Source organism: Leucopleurus acutus (genome assembly GCF_964270905.1).
Source record: "Leucopleurus acutus genome assembly, chromosome: 3".
Classification (NCBI taxonomy): Eukaryota; Metazoa; Chordata; class Mammalia; order Artiodactyla; family Delphinidae; genus Leucopleurus; species Leucopleurus acutus.
Window position 1 is genome coordinate 16,532,777 of NC_139145.1, and position 22,812 is coordinate 16,555,588.

At 35.3% G+C, this 22,812-nt stretch overlaps 1 long non-coding RNA gene across 1 annotated transcript in view; it reads left to right on the forward strand.

Annotated features, from left to right (window-relative positions):
• The window catches only part of LOC309960122, a 30,308-nt gene extending 11,595 nt beyond the window's left edge, over positions 1 to 18,713 (forward strand). The window contains exon 5 of the long non-coding RNA XR_014326118.1: positions 16,340 to 18,713. This is a non-coding gene — a long non-coding RNA (uncharacterized lncRNA). The remainder of the gene's footprint in view (positions 1 to 16,339) is intronic.
• The last annotated feature ends 4,099 nt before the right edge of the window (positions 18,714 to 22,812 follow it).

The following is a 22,812-nucleotide window of genomic DNA, read 5'->3' on the forward strand; positions in this document are numbered from 1 at the left end:
CCGGGGCACGAACCCGTGTCCCCTGCATCGGAAGGCGGACTCTCAACCACTGCGCCACCAGGGAAGCCCCTCACTGTAGTTTTGATTTGCATTTGTCTAATAATTAGTGATGTTGAGCATCTTATCATGTGTTTTTTGGCCATCTATATGTCTTCTTTGGAGAAATGTCTATTTAGGTCTTCCGCCCATTTTTTAATTTTTAATTTTTTTTTTGATATTGAGCTACATGAGCTGTTTGTATATTTTGGAGATTAATCCTTTGTCAGTTGCTTCATTTGCAAATATTTTCTCCCATTCTGAGGGTTTTCATTTTGTTATGGTCTCCTTTGCTCTCAAAAGCTTTTAAGTTTAATTAGGTCCCATTTTTTACTTTTGTTTTTCTTTTCATAACTCTAGGAGGTGGGTTAAAAAAGATCTTGCTGTGACTTATATCAAAGAGTGTTCTGCCTATGTTTTCCTCAAGGAATTTTATAGTGTCTGGCCTTACATTTAGGTCTTTAATCCATTTTGAGTTTATTTTTGTGTATGGTGTTAGGGAGTATTCTAATTTTCTTCTTTTACGTGTAGCTGTCCAGTTTTCCTAGCACCAATTATTGAAGAGGCTGTCTTTTCTCCATTGTAATTGTTGCTTCCTTGTCATAGATTAGGTGACCATATGTGTGGGGGTTTATCTCTGGGTTTTCTATCCTGTTCCATTGATGTGTATTTCTTTTTTTGTGCCAGTACCATACTGTCTTGATTACTGTAGCTTTGTAGTATAGTCTGAAATCAGGGAGCCTGATTCCTCCAGCTCCCTTTTTCTTTCTCAAGATCACTTTAGCTATTCGGGGTCTTTCGTGTTTCCATACAAATTGTTAAATTTTTGGTTCTAATTCTGTGAAAAATGCCATTGGTAATTTGATAGGGATTGCACTGAATCTGTAGATTGCTTTGGGTAGTATAGTCATTTTCACAATGTTGATTCTTCCAATCCAAGAACATGGTATATCTCTCCATCTGTTTGTGTAGTCTTTGATTTCTTTCATCAGTATCTTATAGTTTTCTGCATATAGGTCTTTTGTCTCCTTAGGTAGGTTTATTTCTCGGTATTTTATTCTTTCTGTTGCAATGCTAAATGTAATTGTTTCCTTAATTTCCATTTCTGATCTTTCATTGTTAGTGTATAGGAATGCAAGAGATTTATGTATTAATTTTGTATACTGCAACTTTACTAAATCTATTGATTAGCTCTAGCTGTTTTCTGGTGGCATCTTTAGGATTTTCTATGTATAGTATCATGTCATCTGCAAATAGTGACAGTTTTACTTTTTCTTTTCCAATTTGGATTCCATTTATTTCTTTTTCTTCTCTAATTGCCGTGTCTAGGAGTTCCAAAACTATGTTGAATAGTAGTGGCAAGAGTGGGCACTAGGGGTGCATGTATGTTTTCAAATTATAGTTTTTTCTGGATATATGCCCAGGAGTGGGATTACTGGATCATATGGCAACTCTATTTTTAGTTTTTGAGGAACCTCCATACTGTTTTCCATTGTGACTGCACCAATTTACATTCCCACCAACAGTGTAAGAGGGTTCCCTTTTCTCCACACCCTCTCCAGCATTCTTCCACGGTCTTTATGCCCTCACCATGTGTTATTTTCGCTCAGAGTACTTATCACTGCAAAATAGTACATATTTATTTATAATCTGCTCTTCCTCTGAATTATAAACTCTCTTGTGCTGGGTTGTCTGTTTCATTTGTACCCATTTCTCCAGTATCTAAAATAGTGCTCGGTCAGAGTTGGCTTCCAGTTAATGAATGCATGAATGACTTGGCTAGGTTAGTGGTGATGGACACAGAAAGAAGAGAACCAGTTTCAGAGACATTTAGTAGATAAATGCAGCAGGACTTAAAGATGAATTGGATATGGAAGATAAAGGAGATTGAGTTGTCAAGGATGGTTGCTTGGTTTGTGACTTGTTCAGGGATGGATAATGATATAATTCACTGAGATAGTGGTAGTAGGAGATCAGATTTGGAGGAATGATACCAATTTGATTTTTTACTTTAGAGGGAATTTTACTTTAAAAAATTTTTTTTTGATTTTAAGATAATTTTAGATTCACATAAGAAGTAATACAGAGAGATCCCATTGGTCCTTTACCCAGTTCCAAAACTATAGTTCAAGACTGCAAACAAGATATTGATGTTGATACAGCAAAGATATGGAAGACTTCCTTCTGTCACCATAAGGATCCTTCCTGTTACTCATTTTTAGACACCCACTTTCATCTTGTTCCTTGTCCCTGTTCCTCACCTCCTCTTATTCTTAACCCTTTGTAACCACTAGTCCATTTCTATAATTTTGTCATTTCAGGAATGTTATGTAAATGGAGTCATACAGTATGCAACCTTTTAGGACTGTTTTTTTTTTCACTCAGCATAATTCTCTGGAAGTTTATTCAAGTAGTTCCTTGTCAGTATTTCCTTGTTACTTATCAATATTTCATTCCTTTTGATTGCTGAATAGTTTTTTGTAAAACACATATACCACAGTTACATAACCATTCACTGTTGAAGGACATATGGGTTGTCTCCAGTTTCTGACAATTACAAGTAACATTGCTATAAACATTTGTGTACAGGTTTTTGTGCAAAAGTAAGTTTTTATTTCTCTGTGATAAATGTGGAGGAGTGCAATTACTGGGTCATGTTGTAGTTGCATGTTTAGTTTGAAAGACACAGCTAAATTGTGTTCCAGAGTGGCTGTACCAATTTACATTCCACCAGCAACGCAGCAGCATATGAGTGATTCAGTTTCTGTGCATCCTTGCCAACATTTTGTGTTGTCAATACTTTTATTTTAGCCATTCTGATAGGTATATGGTGATATACACTGTGATTTTAATTTGCATCTTCCTAAGTTCTAATGATGTTATTTCCATGTGCTTTTTTGCCATCTGTATATCTTCTTTGATGAAATGTCTGTTCGTGTCTTTTGTCCATTTTCTAATTGTTTGGTTTTTTGCTGTTGAGATTTGAGAGTTTTTTATATATTCTAGATGGTAGTCATTTGATGGATATGTGGTTTGCAAATATTTTTTCCTAGTCTTTAGTTTCCTTTCATCCTCTTAATTGTGTCTCTGAGGAACAAAAGTTTTAATTTTGAGAGGTCTGGTTCATCAGTGTTTCCTTTTATGGATTGTCCTTTCGTTAAGTCTAAGAACTCTTTGCCTATCCTCAGATCTTGTAGATTTTCTTCTGTGTTTTTTCTAAAAATGCTGTAGTTTTACACTGTACATTTATTTCTGTGATTCTTTTGCATCTAATTTTTGTATTAGATGTAGGATTCGGTCAAGATTCTTTTTTTTTGCTTATGGACAGTCAGTTGTCCCAGCATTATTTGTTGAATAAGCTATCTTCCTCCACTCAGTTCTTTTACACCTTTGTCAAAAAGCTGTTGAGCCCATTTGTGAGTCTGTTTCTAGGTGTTCTGTTTCACTGATCTGTGTGTTTATCCCTCCACCCACATCACACAGTGTTGACTACTGTAGCTATATATAGGCTTTAATATTGGATGGGTTGATTATTTCTTTATTCTTTTTCAAAGTTGCTTTAACTATTCTAGTTTCTTTGCTTTTCCATATAAATTTTAGAATAATCTTATTTATATCTACGAAAAAATCTTGCTGAGATATTGCAGTAAACCAGGTAAACTTGGAGACAGTTGAGATCTTTACTATGCTGAATCTTCCAATCCATCAATATGGTGTATCTTACCATGTATTTAGCTCTTTTTTGTTTCTGTTTTTGGCCACAATGTGCAGCTTATGGGATCTTAGTTCTCCGACCAGGGATTGAACCTGGGCCCTCAGGCCCTCAGCAGTGAAAGTGCTGAGTCCTAACCACTGGACCACCAGGGAATTACCTATTTAGCTCTTACTTAATTTCTTTCATCAGTGTTTTGTAGTTCGCAGAATACAAGTCCTGTACATATTTTGTTACATTTACACCTAAGTATTTTTTGAGTAATTATAAATGGTATTATAAATATAATTTCAGTGTCCACATGTCCATAGTATATGGAAATAATATTGATTTTTGTATGTTTATCCTTATATCCTGTGACCTTCCTAAACTCCTAATAGTTCTAGGAAATGTTTTGTAGATTCCTAGGGATTTTTTTAATGTACTATCATCTCAAGATAGGGATAGTTTCATTTCTTCCTTTCTGATTTGTATGATTTTTATTTCCTTTTCTTACCATATTGTACTAAGTAGACTTTCAGTACTATACTGATTAAGAGTGGTGAGAACAGACATTCTTGCCTTGTTCCCAATCTTAAGTATAAAGCATTTAGCCTTTCACCATCAAGTATACTGTTAGCTCTAGGTTGCTGCAGATGCTCTTTATCAGGTTAAGATATTTTTCTGGGAGGCCAAATGACCTTCACTTCAGCAGATTACATTTATAACATAGTGACTAAGAGATTTAAGAGTCATACCAACCAAATACAGTGGGTGAATCTTGATTGTTTCCTAATTGAAAAAATTTATGAAGCAATTAGGGAAGTTCAAACACTTCCATGTATATAAGATGCTACTAGTGAGTAGTGTTAAGTTCATTGGCTGTGAGATGTTTTGCTGTTTTTGTTTTTTTTTTTTAAGACCTTATCCTTGAGAAATGCATTTGGAAACATTATTAGATGAAATGATATGATGTTTAGGATTTGCTTTAGCCAGTCTGATGGAGGAGGAGTAAGAGCTTATATATGAAGTGTTGGTGGTTGTTGTTGCATTGTACAATTCTCTCTATTTTTGTATATATTGAAATTTTTCCATAATAAAAAGTTTTAAAAATTGGAGTTACGAAAAACAAATTGTCTAGACCAGCATTCCTTTTTTCAGTAAGACACAGGATGTTCACAAAATGTGCACCCATCTATAATTATACTGTTATGTGTAATTCCCAGCATACCAATTTTAAGTCTTTCAATCCTCTGGTTCTCAAGAAAGCCCTGTGAGAGTGCCAATTAAAGTCACATTTTTATTGAGATATGACATTGAATCTGACTGATTATTGGATAAATCAGGGAAATACTTCAGGAAATAAGGCCAAAAAGCCATTTGGGGTAAAAAAAATATTGATTCTGCCTTCAACCCTCACCCGTATTCCTTCATGTAGTATTGGGGAAAGTTTTTTATCTCCTGCCAACTCAGAAAAACCTCTCCAAAAGACAGAAAACAGTTACTATTGAATAAACATTAAACCAGATTTCCGCATGCATCATAGGTAACCTGCCGATGAGATTAAAAAGGGTGGGGTTTCTTTCTGTTTTTTTGTTTGTTTTTTTTTTTGCAGTACGCGGGCCTCTCACTGTTGTGGCCTCTCCCATTGCGGAGCACAGGCTCCGGACGCACAGGCTCAGCGGCCATGGCTCATGGGCCCAGCCGCTCCGCGGCACGTGGGATCCTCCCGGACCGGGGCACGAACCCGTGCCCCCCCCGCATTGGCAGGCAGACTCTCAACCACTGCGCCACCAGGGAAGCCTTCTTTCTGTTTTTGTAATGTAGCTGAGCAATTATATACATATTCTCGAGGTTAATTGTAATTTGTCCTCATTTAAGGGGACTGACAACACAGTTAGCTATACATTCTTTCATATTTATCCTAAATTCACCTGGCCGTTGGGCTATCTGTGCTAGTGAAAAGAAAACTGGTATAGTATGATGAGCAGGTGGTAACAGTTTGGAGTTCCGCACTAGGTAAACTTCCACAATGACAGGGAGATAGGATCACTATCCTTCTTGATGTTTACATTTCAAAGAGATGGCTCCCAGGCTCTCAAGAAAAACATTCCTGGTTTGTAATGCTCACAGAGGCTTTACAAGTTTACATACATATCAAAGGCATAGAGGAAGGATTTACAAATACAAATTTTCTCAAAGAATATTCTAAGAAAAAGGGCAGGGGTGGCGGCACATCTTTCCCTTTTGGCAAAAGGGAAGATTCAATTTTTAAGTCTTCACTAGCAAACTGCCAATCCCCTAAAATCCTAGAAAACTGTAACCACTGCCTGTACCTCTTTCCTGCCTACATCCTCCACTATCTAAGGATAGTTTGGATACTATTCAAAGCTCACATTTGCTTCTGTTTCTATCTTTTGTTTTTGTTGTAGAAATGATCACATTGTGTTGTGACTGCATGTTGAATTATTCGTTTCTAATGTTAAATTAGGCTCCTGGAGGAAACGAATTATTTCTTTTCATTACTAGACCTCTGGTGTCTTACAGAGCACCAGTGCCTAGAATAGAGTCTGGCACACTGTAGCAACACAGTAAATATTTGTTGAATGAATAAAATAAAGAGTAATCAGTGTCTTTTAAATAACAGAATGTGATAAGCTGAATAATGGCCTCTAAAGATACCTGGGACCCTGTGATGTTACCTTTTGTTTTGTTTTGTTTTTTTAATTTATTTATTTTTGGCTGTGTTGGGTCTTCTTTGCTGCACGAAGGCTTTCTCTAGTTGTGGTGAGCAGGGGCTACTCTTCGATGGGGTGCATGGGTTTCTCATTGTGGTGGTTTCTCTTGTTGCAGAGCATGGGCTCCAGGAGTGTGGGCCTCAGTAGTTGTGGCTCACGGGCTCCAGAGCACAGGCTCACTAGTTGCAGTGCACAGGCTTAGTTGCTCCACGGCATTTGGGATCTTCCCGGACCAGGGCTCGAACCCGTGTCCCCTGCATTGGCAGGTGGATTCTTAATGACTGCGCCACCAGGGAAGTCCCTGTGATGTTACCTTAATATCACCTTAAGTTACCTTAATATGATTGAATTAGGGATTTTGAGATGGTGAAGTTATCCTGGATTATCTAGGGGTGCCCAAGTGTAATCACAGTTGACTTTTTATGAGAGAGGCAGAAGGAAATTTGACAAGAAAGCAGAGGTAGTATAATGATGGAAGCAAAGAGAAATAAGATGCTATGCTGTTGGCTTTCAAGGTGGAGGAAGAGACCATGAGCCAAAGAACGCAGCTCTAGGGGTTGGAAAAAGAAAGGGAGTGGATTCTCCCCTTGAGCTCTACTAACACCTTGGTTTCAGCCCAGTGAAACTGATTTAAGACTTTTGACCTCTAGACAGTAAGAGAATAAAATGCGTTGTTTTAAGCCACCAAGTTTGTGATACTCTGTTACAGCAGCCATAGGAAACTAATACACAAGATGAGTTCTCTAAGGATAAAAACAGTGGAAAATAATACTGGATGGGTAGGAAACTGGGATCAAAGGAACATAGTGAGAGTCAGTAGCAGTAATCATTATAGGGTAATGAGACCCTCAACCTAGGCATACTTTAGGGATGGCTGTTAGAGACATTTCAGTGATGGAATTTAATTAAGAGCATTTGGTGACTAGGCTTGGAATGCAGGGGACAGAAAGTTTTGAGATGGGATTAAGAATTTATGGCAGAGCAACTGTAAGGTTATGATGTCATTCTGAACTAGGGAAAATAGTAAAAAGGTTTGAAAAAGCACGTGCCAGGTTCAGATTTGGACAGACTGAATTTGAAGTATAAGAAAAATACTAAAATGGAAATGCTAGTAGGCAGTTAGAAATACCACTTAAAGTATTTTGAGGAAAGTTGGGATAGTCATTCATGCAGCAGGATTTAGAGTGGATAAAATCAACTAGGGAAAGAAGAAGGTTGAAGATAGAATCTCAGAGTCTTAAGAGCCAAGGAGAGAGAATCTAGACCTAATGACAGAAACTAGTCAGAGTGGTAACCATGCACAGATGACAACTGTTTGTCATTTGTTAGACTTTCTGCCCCCTGGCAGAGGAGAGATAAGCAAGATCATTTTGGTATCTATAAACTTCTGACTTGTTCATGAGGTAGCTCAGGCTTGGTCTAAGATAGACCAATGTTTGATCTGCATTTCAGGAGATAGATTTGTAGGCCTTGCTAAAACCAAAATAAAAGGAAGAAAACCCTAAGCTGGTCATAAAGAACACTTAGGAGGTCCATGGTCCAAGGCTCTTCTTTGCTTCAGGGGCATGGTCCAAGGCTCTTCTTTGCATGAATTTAGGACTCTGGTGTTAGCACTTGATGGTGTAGTTGGGATGAGTAGAACTGATACAGCATCTTGTAGCTAGGCTTACAAGATTGTCATCCTATCTTGCAGATCATGACCTTTTTTCATCCAAGCCGACTGATAGGGCCTCTTATCTGAATGGAACGTCTTGATATGGTTTTTTAATGCTTTGTAATAGTCTACACCTTTATAATTTGGCATATAAAGTGAGCGTCCTTGACTCTATTCCTTTTAGATTTTTGAAGCTTTTTTTTCCTTCAAACTTTTTATTAATGATGAATATACAAGTCTTTGTGTGTGGGTAGTCATCTGTCAATCTTGATAACATTTAAAACTGAATAATAATTTTCTCAAAAATATTAATCTAGTTATAGTTCTTTTTTTAAATTAAGAATTATATATATTTTTTCTATTATCATTATGAACTCATGGCTTTTTATGATGTAGTATTTTTGATACAGCTTGTCGACTTAGTCATCAGGAACTCTTTTAAAGCAGGTCCTGTGTCCCTTGACACAGCCCTTACACACACACACACACGTATATGTTTGTGTATATATGTTTTTGAATCTCAAGGGCAGAGGATTGAGTTAGCCATACTCTGTTTAGTAGCACATTTTTTACACTCATGTCTACAAGGCCCATTTTTTCATTCTTATATTTCTACTCCATTCTCTTCCCTATTCCCTATCTCACCCCACACCACGATAGGCAAACATGCTAATGAATTTAATGCGTATCTTACTAAACTTATAAATTTTGTTAGCATCCTTGCTTTCTATTAATATCAGTATGTCCCACACTCACTGTGTACCACCTTCCAGAGCCCATACAAAGAAATCTCACACATATTTTGTACCTCTCATAGGCCATAAAGGAAATAGCCATCCTTCTAAGGAGTCCTCACTCATTTTAGTGTTAGAGATCAAAATCTTGAAGACTGTAACACACATGTACTGGTGGGATGATATTGTTTAGAGCTCCTTTAGAAAACAGAGCCAGAGATTTATTTACAGGATATTTTATTTTCCATTTTAGTTCCAACATTACTTTAAAACTTACCTATTGAAATTTGACTTTTTGTAAACTAAAACTGTGCTTTTTTTTTTTTTTTTTTTTTTTGCGGTACATGGGCCTCTCACTGTTATGGCCTCTCCCGTTGTGGAGCACAGGCTCCGGACATGCAGGCTCAACGGCTATGGCTCACGGGCCCAGCCACTCCGCAGCATGCGGGATCTTCCTGGACCGGGGCACGAACCCGTGTCCGCTGCATCGGCAGGCGGACTCTCAACCACTGCACCACCAGGGAAACCCTGTGCTATCTTTTATAGTTCAGTGAACCATATAAATATTCTAGCTGAAATCATTGAATTATGGCCTTAATAAAATTTTAGTTGAATTCAGTTTTTTACTATTATCATGTTAGCCCTCCTTTACCTCCTTCTGTCCTTGGCTGTCCATATTACTGACCTTTGACTTTTCAGTACTGCATGCAATTCATTATTGCCTCTTGCTTGAGGCACATACTGGCTTTTCCTAGCTCACAACTTTTGGCTTCATCTTATATTTTGACACTTCCATACACTACCTCAAAAATGCCTACCTGTTTCCCTGCTTGGATTGGTCCTGAAACCTCCCCACAACCCAACTATTCTATAATACAATTTCTAATATGAGTTTAAAAGATGTGTGTATATCAACTAAGAGTATTTGACATTGTTCAAAAAGATTAAAAAACTGTGTTTAAAGAAGATTAGTAAAACAAAAATTGTAATTTGAGTGCCATATTGAGGAATTTATAGTGAGTAGGAGATGATTTCTGGTCATAACCCACAAGGTAGAAGAGGAAACTATATGATATTAATGGATATACTAATATTGAAGCAACTTTGCTTGCATTCCTGGAATAATGCAGTGTTGGAATCTGTTTGCTAAAGATAATTTTCTTAGAATGTTTGCACTGATATTGATAACTGATACTGTTATGTAGTTTTCTTTCTTTGTATTATTATCTGGTTTGTTTTCATATTATATTTCCTTCATAAAAGGAACTAGGAACTTTTCCTTTCTTTTAAATGCACTGGCATAATTTATAGAGCCTTGGGACTATCTGGTCCTTCAAGATTTGGTAGAATTCTCCAGTGCTTTTTTATAGGATTGCTCTTTAATAACTTAATTTTTTCAATGATAATTGGTCTGTCCCAGCTTTCTAATTGTAATGGGGTCAGTTTTGGTAACCTGCATTTCTCTAGAGAATTATCTGTTTCATATAGGTTTTCATAGATTTGAATAGAGATATCTGTTCTCTTCATTATTAATTCCTGTTTTTATCCTTACTTTTTTCTTCCATGGCTTTCTTTCCATTTACTTAGTTTTTCTAGTGTTGTGAGCTGGGAATTTAAATTAAGCTGTACTTTATGTTTCCTGTGCTCCTGTTCCGATCTTCTTGGTTATTTTTTTCATATTTTTCAATTCAAAGTGGGATTAATCTTTCTGGTGGTCACTTCAGCTCTTCTTCAGGCTCTTTGCTAGAGTTCTTCCTTTCTCTGGCATTTTTTTTCAGTCTACCATTGCTCATCACAGAGCCTTTTACCTGGGGAAGTGAGGATCAGGAGCATACAGGGCTATGATGCTGGGAATTGTTGCTTTTTCTCTCTCTCTCTTTTAAACAACTGTGTTGAGGTATAATTCACGTACTATAAAATTCATGGCTTTTAAAGTGTACAATTTAATGGTTTTAAGTATGTTCACAAAGATCTTCAACTATTGCCACTAATTTTAGAACATTTTCATTACCCCAGAAAGAAATCCTGTACCAATTAGCAATCACTCCACATTCCTGCATCCTCCTAACCCCTGGGAACTCCTAATCTACTTTCTGTCTTTGTGGATTTGACTATTCTGGACATTTCATGTAAGTGGAATCATATAATATGTAGCTCTTTCTATCTGGCTTCTTTTACTTAGCATATTTTCAAGATTCATTCATGTTGTAATATGTATCAGTACCTCATTCCTTTTTATGGATGACTAATATTCCATTGTATGGATATATCACCTTTTGTTTATCCATTCATCTGTTGATGGACATTTGAGTTTCCATTTTTGGTTATTACAAATAATGCTGCTATGACCATTTGTGTAAAAGTTTTTATTTTGACATATGTTTCATTTCTCATGGGTGTATACTTAGGATGAAATTACTGAGTCATATGTTTAGGCTATGTTTAACTTTTTAAGTAACTACCAAACTGTTTCCCAGAGCAGTTGTATTTACTATTTTACATTCCCACCAGCTATGTATGTAGATTCCAGTTTACCCAAATTCTCGACAAAACATTTTATTGTCCCCTAATTATTTTTTTTTTACTGTGGTAAAATAAAAATAATGTAAAATTTACCATTTTAACTATTTGTAAGTATACACTTTGATGCCATTAAGTACATTCACAGTGTTGTAACCATTATCATTATCCATCTGGAGAAGTTTTTTATAATCCCTTACTGAAACTCTCTACCCATTAAATAATAATTCTCCATCTGCTTTTCTCCCCAGCCTCTGGCAATCACTATTCTACTTTCTGTCTCTGTATTTGACTGTTCTAGAATCCTCAGAATTGGAATCATAGAACACTTGTCATTTTGTGTCTGGCTTATTTCACACTGCATGATGTCTTCAAGGTTCATCCATGTTGTAGCATCTATCACAATTTCATTTCTCTGTAAAGCTGAATAATAATCCATTATATGTATATACTACTTCTTGTTTATCCATTCATCTGTCAATAGACATTTGGGTTGTTTCCACCTTTTGGCTACCGTGATTAATGCTATTATGAGCATGGGTATACAAATATCTCTTTGAGTCTTTGCTTTCAATTCTTTTGGGTATATCTGTAGGAATGGAATTACTGAATCCCATGGTAATTCTCTGCTTAACTTTTTGAAGAACTGCCATACTGTTGTCCACTGTGGCTATATTATTTTACATTCCCAACAGCAGTGCACAAGGGTTCCAGTTTCTCCACATCCTTGCCAACATTTGTTATTTTCTGTGTGTATACACACACACATACACACATGTATATAAAATATACACACACACATATATTTTAGCCATATTAACAGACGTGAAGTGGAATATTGTGGTTTGAATTTTTATTTCCTGACATGTTGAACATCTTTTCATGTGCTTATTGGCCATTGGTATGTCTTCTATAGAGATATGTCTATTCAAGTTCTTTGCTTATTTTTGAATTGGATTGTTTGTTTTCTTATTGTTGAGTTGTAGGAATTCTTTATATATTCTGGATATTAACCCTTTATCAGATACATAATTAGAAAATATTTTTTCCTGTTCTGTAGGTTACCTTTTTATTCTGCTGATAGTGTTCTTTGATGTACCAAAGCTTTTATTTATTTTTAATTTTTTTTTTTTTTTGGCCACACTGCTTGGCTTGCAGGATCTTAGTTCCCTGACCAGGGATAAAACCCTGGCCCTGGCAGTGAGAGTGCTGAGTCCTAACCACTGGACTGCCAGGGAATTCCCCCAGAAGCTTTTAATTTTGATGAAATCCAATTATTTGTCTATTTTTTTCCTTTGTTTCCTGTGCTTTTGGTATCCTATCCCAGAAATCATTGCTAAATCCTAAGTCATGAAGCTTTTACCCTATGTTTTCGTCTAAGAATTTTATAGTTTTAGATCTTACATTTAAGTCATGTATTCATTTTGAGTTAATTTTTGTGTATGGTGTTAGGTAAAGGGTCCAGCTTCATTTTTTTTGCAAGTGGATATCCAGCTTTCCCAGCACTATTTGTTGAAAAGACTGTCTTTTCCCCATTGAATAGTCTTGGCACCTTTTTATGGGCAAAATTCATTTGCCCATATATGTGAAGGTTTATTTCTAGACTTCCTATTCTATTCTATTGATCTATATGTTCATCTTTATGCCAGTACCACAATGCTTCGATTATTATAACTTTGTATAAGTTTTGAAATCAGGAAGTATGAGTACTCCAAATTTGTTCTTCTTTTTCAAGATTATTTTGGCTTTTCAGGGTCCCTTGAGATTCCATGTAAATTTTAAGATGAGTTTTACTATTTCTGCAAAAAAAACGGCATTGGAATTTTGATAGGGCTTTCATTTAATCTCTAGATAACTTTAGGTAGTATTGCCATCTTATGAGTATTAAATCTTACAGTCTGTAAATACCTGATGTTTTTCCATTTACCTATGTCTTCTTTACTTTCTGCAGTGTTTGTAGTTCTCAGTGTACAAATCTTTTACCTCCTTTGAGTTAATTCCTAAGTATTTTATTCTTTTTGATGCTATCGTAAATGAAATCCTTTTCTGTATTTCTGTTTTGGCTTGTTCATTGTTAGAGGATAAAAACACAACTGTTTTTGTGTTGATTTTTTATCCTGCTACTTTGCTGAATTTGTGTATTCTAACAATTTTTTTGTGGAACCTTTACATTTTCTACATATAAGATCATCTGTTGTCATCTGTTGCAGACTATTATATATATAATGGATAAACAAGATCCTACCGTATAGCACAGGGAACTATATTCAATATCCTGTGATAAACCATAAATAATGGAAAAGAATATGAAAAGAATGTATGTTTGTGTAACTCAAATCACTTTGCTGTACAACAGAAATTAACCCAACATTGTAAATCAACTATTCTTCAAAGAAATAAATTTTTAAGAAAGATCATGTCATCTGTGACTGAGATCATTTTACTTTTTCCTTTCCAATTTAGATATCTTTTATTTATTTTTCTTGCCTGATTGCTCTGGCTAGAAATTCCAATACTGTGTTGGGTTGAAGTGGTAAAAGTGGGCATCCTTATCTTGTTCCTGATCTCAGAGGAAAAGATTATAGTCTTTAACCATTGAGTATGATGTTAACTATGGGTTCTTTAAGGATGGTCTTTATTGTGTTGGGGTATTTTCCTTCCAGTCCCAGTTTATTAAGTGTTTTGGGGTTTTTTTAATCATGAAAAGGTGTTGAATTTTGTCAGATGTTTTTTTCTACATCACTTGAGATGATCATGTGATTTTGTGTCTTCTTTCTGTTAATGTGATGTGTTGCTTTAATTGGTTTTCATATGTTGAACCATTCTTGCATTCCAAGGATAAATCTCATGGTGTATAATCATTCTAATATTCTGAATTCTCTTTGCCTAGTACTTTATTGAGGATTTTAAAATCAATATTCACAAGGAATATTGGTCTTTAGTTTTCTATTCTTACAGGGTTTTTGTCTGGCTTTATTATCAGGGCAATGCTGGCCCCATAGAATAAGTTAGGAAATATTGCCTCGTCTTTAGTTTTTTGGAAGAGTTTCAGAAGGAGTGGTGTTAGTTCATCTTTAATATTTGATAGACAATAAAACTATCTGGTACAGAGCATTTTTACTATTGGGAGGCTTTGATTACTGGTTCAATTGTTTTACTAGTTATATGTCTGTTCAGATTTTCTACTTCATAATTCAGTTTGGGTAAGTTTTGTGTTTCTAGGAATTTGTCCATATCATCTAGGCTATACAATTTTTTGTCATACAGTTATCCATGGTTTTTCCTTATAATCCTTTTTATTTCTTTTGACTCTGTGGTAATGTTGCCAACTTGCATTTCTGATTTTAGTACTTTGTGTCTTCTCTTTTTTATTTTTAGTCAGTCTCACTAAAGGTTTGTCAATTTTGTAGATCTTTTCAAATAACTGATTTTGCATTTGTTGATTTTTTTCTCTACTGTTTTTCTATTTTCTGTTTTATGTATCTAAGTTCTTGTCTTTATTATTTCTTCCTTCTGCTAGCTTTGGGTTTAGTTTGGTTTTTTTTCTAGTTCCTTAAGTTGTAAAGTTATGTTGTTAATTACAGCAGGATTTAAAATATCTTTATATATATATTTCTTAATCCTTATATTTTTATAACATTGAAGTGTTTTATCCAAGAATAGGAGAGGTTTTTCAGGTGACTTTAATGTTATTCAAGACTGTTCTAGGGACTTCCCTGGCAGTCCAGTGGTTAAGACTTCACCTTCCAATGCAGGGGGTGCATGTTTGATCCCTGGTCAGGGAGCTAAGATCCCACATACCTCGGGCCCAAAAAACCAAAACATAAAACAGAAGCAATATTGTAACAAACTCAATAAAGACTTTAAAAATGGTCCACAACAACAATAAAAAAAATCTTTAAAAAATTTTTTTAAAGACTTTTCAATTTTTTCCCATATAAGTTGTTCATATTTCTTGTGAATTCATTTCCCTAAATCTTTGTATAAATGAAGATTATTGATTTTAGTGTGTTAATTTTATATCCTGGTATGTCACTGATCAAGGTTTATCATTGATTCTCTGAGGTTTAATTTCAGCTATAGTATTATATCATCAGCAAATAGAGATAGTTTTATTTCCTCTTTACTCATGCTTATGCCTCTAATTGATTTTGCTTGTGTACTTGTATTGGTTGATACATCTAATACAATGTTGAACAGAAGTGAAAGTAATGGGCATCCTTGCCTTGTTCTTGATCATAGTGGAAATGTCTCTAGAGTTTCTTCATTAAGATACTGGCTTTAGGACTAAAGTATATGTATTTATCTTGTTGAGGAAGCATCCCTCAATTCCTGTTTTTCTTGAATATTTTTATTTTTATTATCAGTGGTGCTGAATTTTTTAAGGCTTTCTCATTATCTCTAGATATACTCATAATTTTTTCCCTTAGGTACATATTATAATATACTGTGGTTAAGTGGTATAATAAGGGGAATAGATTTTTGGAGCTCAGAGTCAGGAAAGGGTGCAAAGAGGAGCTTAACACTGGAACTGAATCTGAAGGCTACAGAGAAGTTTGACATGTAGGAAAAGTAGGGAAGACATTCAAGATTAGAAATAATTACAGAAATGAGAGTGATGTCATGGAGATAATGTATGAGTCTGTCATAGGCTTTGGATACTAGACTGCATTTCCCAATTCATACTCCTCCTCTGATGCCTTCTCTCCATTCTCCTGGTAATGTGTATACTCTCACCTTCTTTAAATGAGCATCTTTGTTTTATTCACCCTAGTACTCCAGCTCTCATCCATTATTATTTTATATGGTAACACTGTTACTTTCCTATTTTTTCCTCTTGCTAGTTTCTTTTAGCCAGAAAGGAGTGCCTTATTTAGATATCATTAATATTTAGTCCTTCTACACATTTAGTCTCAGCTAATCATGTGGATCATTGGCAATTTCTTTCTTTTTTTGTTTTCTTCAGGATGTAAGAGCAGTCTTAAAACCACAAAGTCAACTCAAACTCAAGACTCATCATTTTGGGGGCCAGTAAGGAAAAGACTCAAAAAAAATGAACCCTGGAACTTCATATCAGAAAAATCCTGCTTATATGAAGACAGAATAAAGAAACAGAAGGACAAAAATGAAAGTTTACAAATAATTTCATTCACCCATACAAAGATCCTCACTGTAGAAAGAAGCCATAAAAATAATGACTTTGGCCAGAATTTCAGCCTGAAATCAGTGTTTGTTAAGCAACAAAAGACTGCTAGAGAAAAAACACCCTCAAAATATGAAATACAAAGAAATAGCTTCAGGCAGGATTCAAATTTACTTAACCAACCAAAAACCAAGACAGCAGAAAAACGCTATAAATGTAACATTTGTGAAAAAGCCTTCATTCACAATTCATCCCTTCGTAAACATCAGAAAAACCATACTGGAGAGAAATTATTTAAATGTAAAGAATGTTTGAAAGCCTTCAGCCAAAGTTCAGCTCTTATTCAACATCAAAGAACTCATACTGGAGAGAAACCCTATATATGTAAAGAATGTGGAAAAGCCTTCAGCCATAGTGCATCCCTTTGTAAACACCTAAGAACCCATACTGTGGAAAAATCCTATAGATGTAAAGAATGTGGTAAATCCTTCAGCAGAAGGTCTACCCTTTTTATACATCAAAAAATCCATGCTCGAGAAAATCCCCACAAATATAACCCAGGAAGGAAGGCATCCAGTTGTAGCACATCCCCTTCTGGATGTCAGAGAATTCATCTCAGAAAGAAGTCCTATTTATGTAATGAATGTGGCAATACCTTTAAGTCTAGTTCATCTCTTCGTTATCATCAGAGAATTCACACAGGAGAGAAACCTTTTAAATGTAGTGAGTGTGGGAGAGCATTCAGTCAGAGTGCATCTCTTATTCAACATGAAAGAATTCACACTGGAGAAAAGCCTTATAGATGTAATGAATGTGGAAAAGGTTTCACTTCTATTTCACGACTTAATAGACACCGAATAATTCATACTGGAGAGAAACTGTATAATTGTAATGAATGTGGTAAAGCCTTAAGTTCCCACTCGACACTCATTATTCATGAGCGAATTCATACTGGAGAGAAACCATGTAAGTGTAAAGTGTGCGGGAAAGCCTTCAGACAAAGTTCAGCTCTTATTCAACATCAGAGAATGCATACTGGAGAAAGACCCTATAAATGTAATGAGTGTGGGAAAACATTCAGGTGTAACTCATCCCTTAGTAATCACCAGAGAATTCATACAGGAGAGAAACCGTATCAATGTCTGGAATGTGGGATATCCTTTGGCCAAAGTGCAGCTCTTATTCAACATCAAAGAATTCATACAGGAGAAAAACCCTTTGCATGTAGTACATGTGGGAAAACTTTTAGGCAGAGCTCATCACTTATTGCGCATCAAAGAATTCATACTGGAGAGAAGCCCTATGAATGTAATGCATGTGGGAAACTCTTCAGCCAGAGGTCGTCCCTTACTAACCATTATAAAATTCACATTGAAGAGAACTCCTTCAAAGTGGATTTGCATGTGTGAAATCCTTAAACCAAAGCTTATTAGAATACAGTTGGCCTTGCTTATCTCTGGGTTCCACATCCACTGATTCAAATAACTGCAAATTTTAAATATTCAGAAAAAAAATTCCAGTAAGTTCCAAAAAGCAAAATTTAAATTTGCCACACACCGGCAACTATTTTCATAGCATTTGCATTGTATTAGGTATTACAAGTAATTTAGAGATGATTTAGAGAGGATGTGCATAGGTTATATGTAAATTCTACACCATTTTATATAAGGGAATTGATCATCCTCAGATTTTGGTATCTGTTGGGGGGGGGTCCTGGAAACAGTCCCCCATAGATACTGAGGGACAACTGTATACATACTAGAGAATGATTTAGTAAATGTAATGGATATGATAAAATTTCTATTTTAATTTAGTCCTCACAGTTATTAAAGTCTAAGGATAAACCTTGACTGTGTAATAAATACGTGGGACACATTCATACCTGTCAGTCACTTTTTTAAATATCCTGAGACAAATCACAAAATATTGATTTGTAAGATAAAAGGTAAGGTTTTTCTCTTATACAGCATTATACACTTTATGCAACATATAAACAGAAAAATTTGGGTGCAGGGGTGCTGGATTTCTCATTAGAAACCAACTGTATAAGCTAATAGCATATTTATTACAACTAACATTTTAATAGCAAACAAAATCTTAAAATATATGCATTTATTAGAGCCAAGGACCAAATAATAGATAAAAATAAACTGCAAACTACCTCAGTCTGGAACTTGCCTTTTCTTAAACTGTTGTCAAACTTTGTACATGGTTTTCATCAAAAAAAGAGGCAAAACAAAAATAAACCCTCTGTTTTGTTTTCATCAAAAAAAGAGGCAAAGCAAACCCTCTGTTCTCTTCCTCCTTTATTTTTCTAGTTACTTCCAAACTACACCTATTTCCCAAATTTTTATGCAATTTCTAATTTTGTTTTTAGAATTATTTTTCTTTGTTGTATTGAAGTCATATTTATTCTATAACTGTACTTGCTATGTTCTATACAGCATGCTAATTTAAGTAGGAAAAATATACTTTGATTAGGTAATCATTTTAAAGTTAAAGCTATTTTTTTAGTTCACTGCAGAAGAATTCCTAAGAATCTATCTCCTGTAGCAAAGTCTTAAAAAGGGATCAACTTCATGAAATAAAAGCATGTTTTCCCCACTTGAGGTTTTCTAATTTTTAAAAATCTCAGACTCCAAAGGAAAATAAAAGAAGGGAAAGAATTCTAAACCATTTAAAAGCCAGTTTACTCAGTAAATGTTTCTTTAGCCCCTGAGCCAGGTATTATCCCAGGCACTGGAAATTGTTCAGGAGAAAAGAACAGGCCTTCAAGAAGTCATGAATTGAGGGGCAAAAGGAGGGGGTTGAAGAGGTAACAAAGTAAGTAAATTACCATGTGTTAGAGTAGTTTTCACAGAGAAATAGATGATACAATGATACTATGTTACAGAACACAAATACTGTAGAGATTTGTGCAGGATGCGGAAAGAAAGAATGGACCTAACAAAGGGAGCCCCAAAGGAGCAGGGACAGTCATTCCTGAGCCCAATTTTGGAAGAATAATGGGAATTCTCCAGAGAGTGAGATGAGTGCTTCAAGGGGAGGGAGCCACATAAGCAAAGGTAAAGGTGGGTGACAGCATGACATGTTTGTAGAACATCTGTTAAGTTGTGAGAATGACAGGTTGAAGCTTGAGAAGAAGGCAGAACTGAAGGTCTTCCTGCCATCCTAAAGAACTTGAATTTGATTCTGAAATTTCTAGAACCAATGAAAGATTTTATATAAGGGAAATTGTTCTGGCAGTAAGGTGTAGAGACTGAATTTAGGAGGTTGAAGACAGCTGAACAGACAAACCTAGAAGACTAGAGCCAGAAGACTAGAATTCAGAGTAATTAAAATACACAGTTGGTAGTCAAAACCACACTATGTGAACTTGGCCAGCAGAGTGTACAGATTAGAATGAGAAGCAGGGATCATGGATAAACCCCACAAAAAATATCAGTAAATAAGGAGTTGGTAGAGGAAAAGGAATTTAACTAAGATGAAATGGAATGGCCCTAGAGGTAGGAGAAAAGCCAGAAGAGTGATGTTACTGAGCCCAAAGGAGAACTGAATCTCTGTAGTGTCAGGTGCCACAGATCACATAACAGAGTAAATTGGAATTGGTAGCTAGAATGTTGGAGACCTTGGCAAGAGCAATTTCTGTTAATTAGGGTGAACAGAAGCCACATTATTCTAGGTTAGAAGATGAGAACTAGTGGGCTGTTTTACACTATGTTTCAAGAAGTTTAAATGAAGGGAAGAAAAGAGGGTTGCATTTAGAAGGGAGAAAATTACTTAGGGAGCATTTCTGTGTCAATAATTGAGGCAATGTATACACATGTTGAAGATGAACTAATGAGATCATTGTGTGGAACATATTTTCTGAGAGATTCTGAAAGAATTAGAGCATAGGTGGAAGAATTTACCTTAGGCTGGAGAGAAAGGTAGCCTACAGAAAGATAGGAATGCAGATAAGTTTCTGTTTAATTTGAAGGTGAAGGAATTTCTATCGACCTTATTTTCTGTAAAGCCGGAGAAGGATTTCACTTTTTTAAGATGTTGACTATAGTAGCAATTTTTGGATCTTCGGGTGCTTAAAAATGTTAATGAGTTTCAATCTGTGTTCTGGAGACTTTTTAGGAAGTCATGGCTCTGAGTTCACTCTATACTCATGTTTCAGTAAGAAAGCTCCAGTTTTATTCTATATGTTTGATATCTGTGTTACTTTTTGTGTTTTTTTTTAAGAAAAGAATTTGCTGGTAAATTAAAGTTTAAAAAGTACTTAGGATAAGAAAGAATGCTTTAAAAGAGTGATAAGTCTGAACAGAGACTGGAAAGGATTATAGGAGTTCAACAAGTGTGTGGAAGTAGATGGAAAGACATTCACATAGGGGAAAGGTTTGTGCAATGGAAAGGAAGCATAAGAGGACATGATGTCCTCACTGTACTCTTGTAAGTAGTATTTTTTAAACTTCATTTTCCAATTATTTGTTACTAGTACATAGAAACAAATTGATTTTTATATATTGACCGTATAGCCAATAACCTTGCTAAATTGACTTTTTCTAATAGCTTGTTTGTAGATTCTTCGGAATTTTCTGCAAACACAATGATCATCTGTAAATAATGACCATTTTATTTTTCTCTTCTAGTTGTAATACATTTAAATTTTTCTTCTTACATTATAGTACTATATACAAGCCAGTACAATGTTGAATATGAATGATGGCATTCATTTTTCACCATTTAATGATGTTACCTTTAATTTGTCTGTGGATATCTGTTATCAAAATAGAAACATACCCCTGTATTCCCAGTGTGCTGTGAGTTTTTATCATAAATGAGAGTAGTATTTTGTCGTATTTATTTTCTGCATTTAGTGAAATAATCATAATTTTTCTCTTCACACTTTTAATAGGTGATTATATGGACTGAATTTTTATGCTAACTGATGTGTTCCTGAAATAAATTCTACCTGGTCATGATACATCATCATCTATGTTGTATGTGTTTATAAGATCAGGTTTCTTCCTTAATAAGTAGAAGCTTGATGAAGTGACCAATATGTGTTTAAGAACTCAGAGCAAATTTTTTTATCATCCAAATCTGAAGGATGAATGGAATCATAATATCTAGAGAGAGGAAGGGGATGGCAAGGACAAGAGTACCACAGGAGCAAAAGGCTCAGAAGGAGAGTGTATGTAGCATCTGTAGAGACCAGCAGGTAAACAAGCCTTGCTGATGTGGAGGATTCCTGGTAGGATAAAAGAAAAAATAATATTGGAAATGAAAACTAGAGTTAGGTTATTAGAAACTTTAAATGCTATCTGAGAGTACAGGAATTTGGATATGATCCTTAGATATTAAATCAGTATATTTCTGAGGAGCAAATGGCCAATTTGAAACCTGTTTTAGGAAGACTGATGGGACAGAAGGTTCAAAGTTTCTGGCTTGAGAAACTGGCTGAAGGATGGATTCTTGAGAATAGTAGTTTGGGACAGTCTGTGAGAAATGTTTAGTGAGAAGATTAAAAAAAACAAAACCAGAGGTTAGCTCTGCTCTTAGTGCTTGACAATTGTCCTGCACAAACTGACATACCACAGATGCTAAAATTCTTCAAGCTGACAGTATTATTTTCTTTTTAATTAAGGTGCAGTTATGCTTTCAAAATGAGAACCTATAATTTCAGTTAGTATTGTAAGTCAGTATGCTTCAGGTTATAAAAACAGTTGTTTAAGGAATACAACTTTCAAGAACTATTTTTAAAGTTTTTTGTTGTTGTTGTTTTCTTTGAGAGAGAGAACTTTCAATGAGAGCATTGGACAAAAAGTCAAGAGACCTGTGTGTTTTCCTGCCCCCATTCTGGTTCAAGTTACGTAGTCCCTGGCCTTTTCAACCCTAGAAATTCCACTGTGTTTTTTCATATACTGCTTTACGGTTCCTAATGGTATAGATTAACTCAAAATTTTAAATGTTCATCTTATGTATTTTGGGGGTAGAAACATCATTAGTAACAATATTAGCATATATTGTTGGATAAAATAATCAAGTTATAGATTACAAACTAAAATTTTCAATCTAAAAATCAAATTGTTCTAGGAAGATGGAGTAGGCAGATATATACTTTTTGCTATTTGCCCACTAAGTACATTTTAAACTCCTGTATATTATATTTAAAACAATCATAAGAAGATTCTGAAGAATGGAGAGAAGCATATAGGCCAGCTAGGAACCTCAGGACTGGTGATACGGTAGTTCTTTTTGCCTCATATATCCCAAGTGTAGAGCTGAAGAAGCAGGAACCCAGAAAC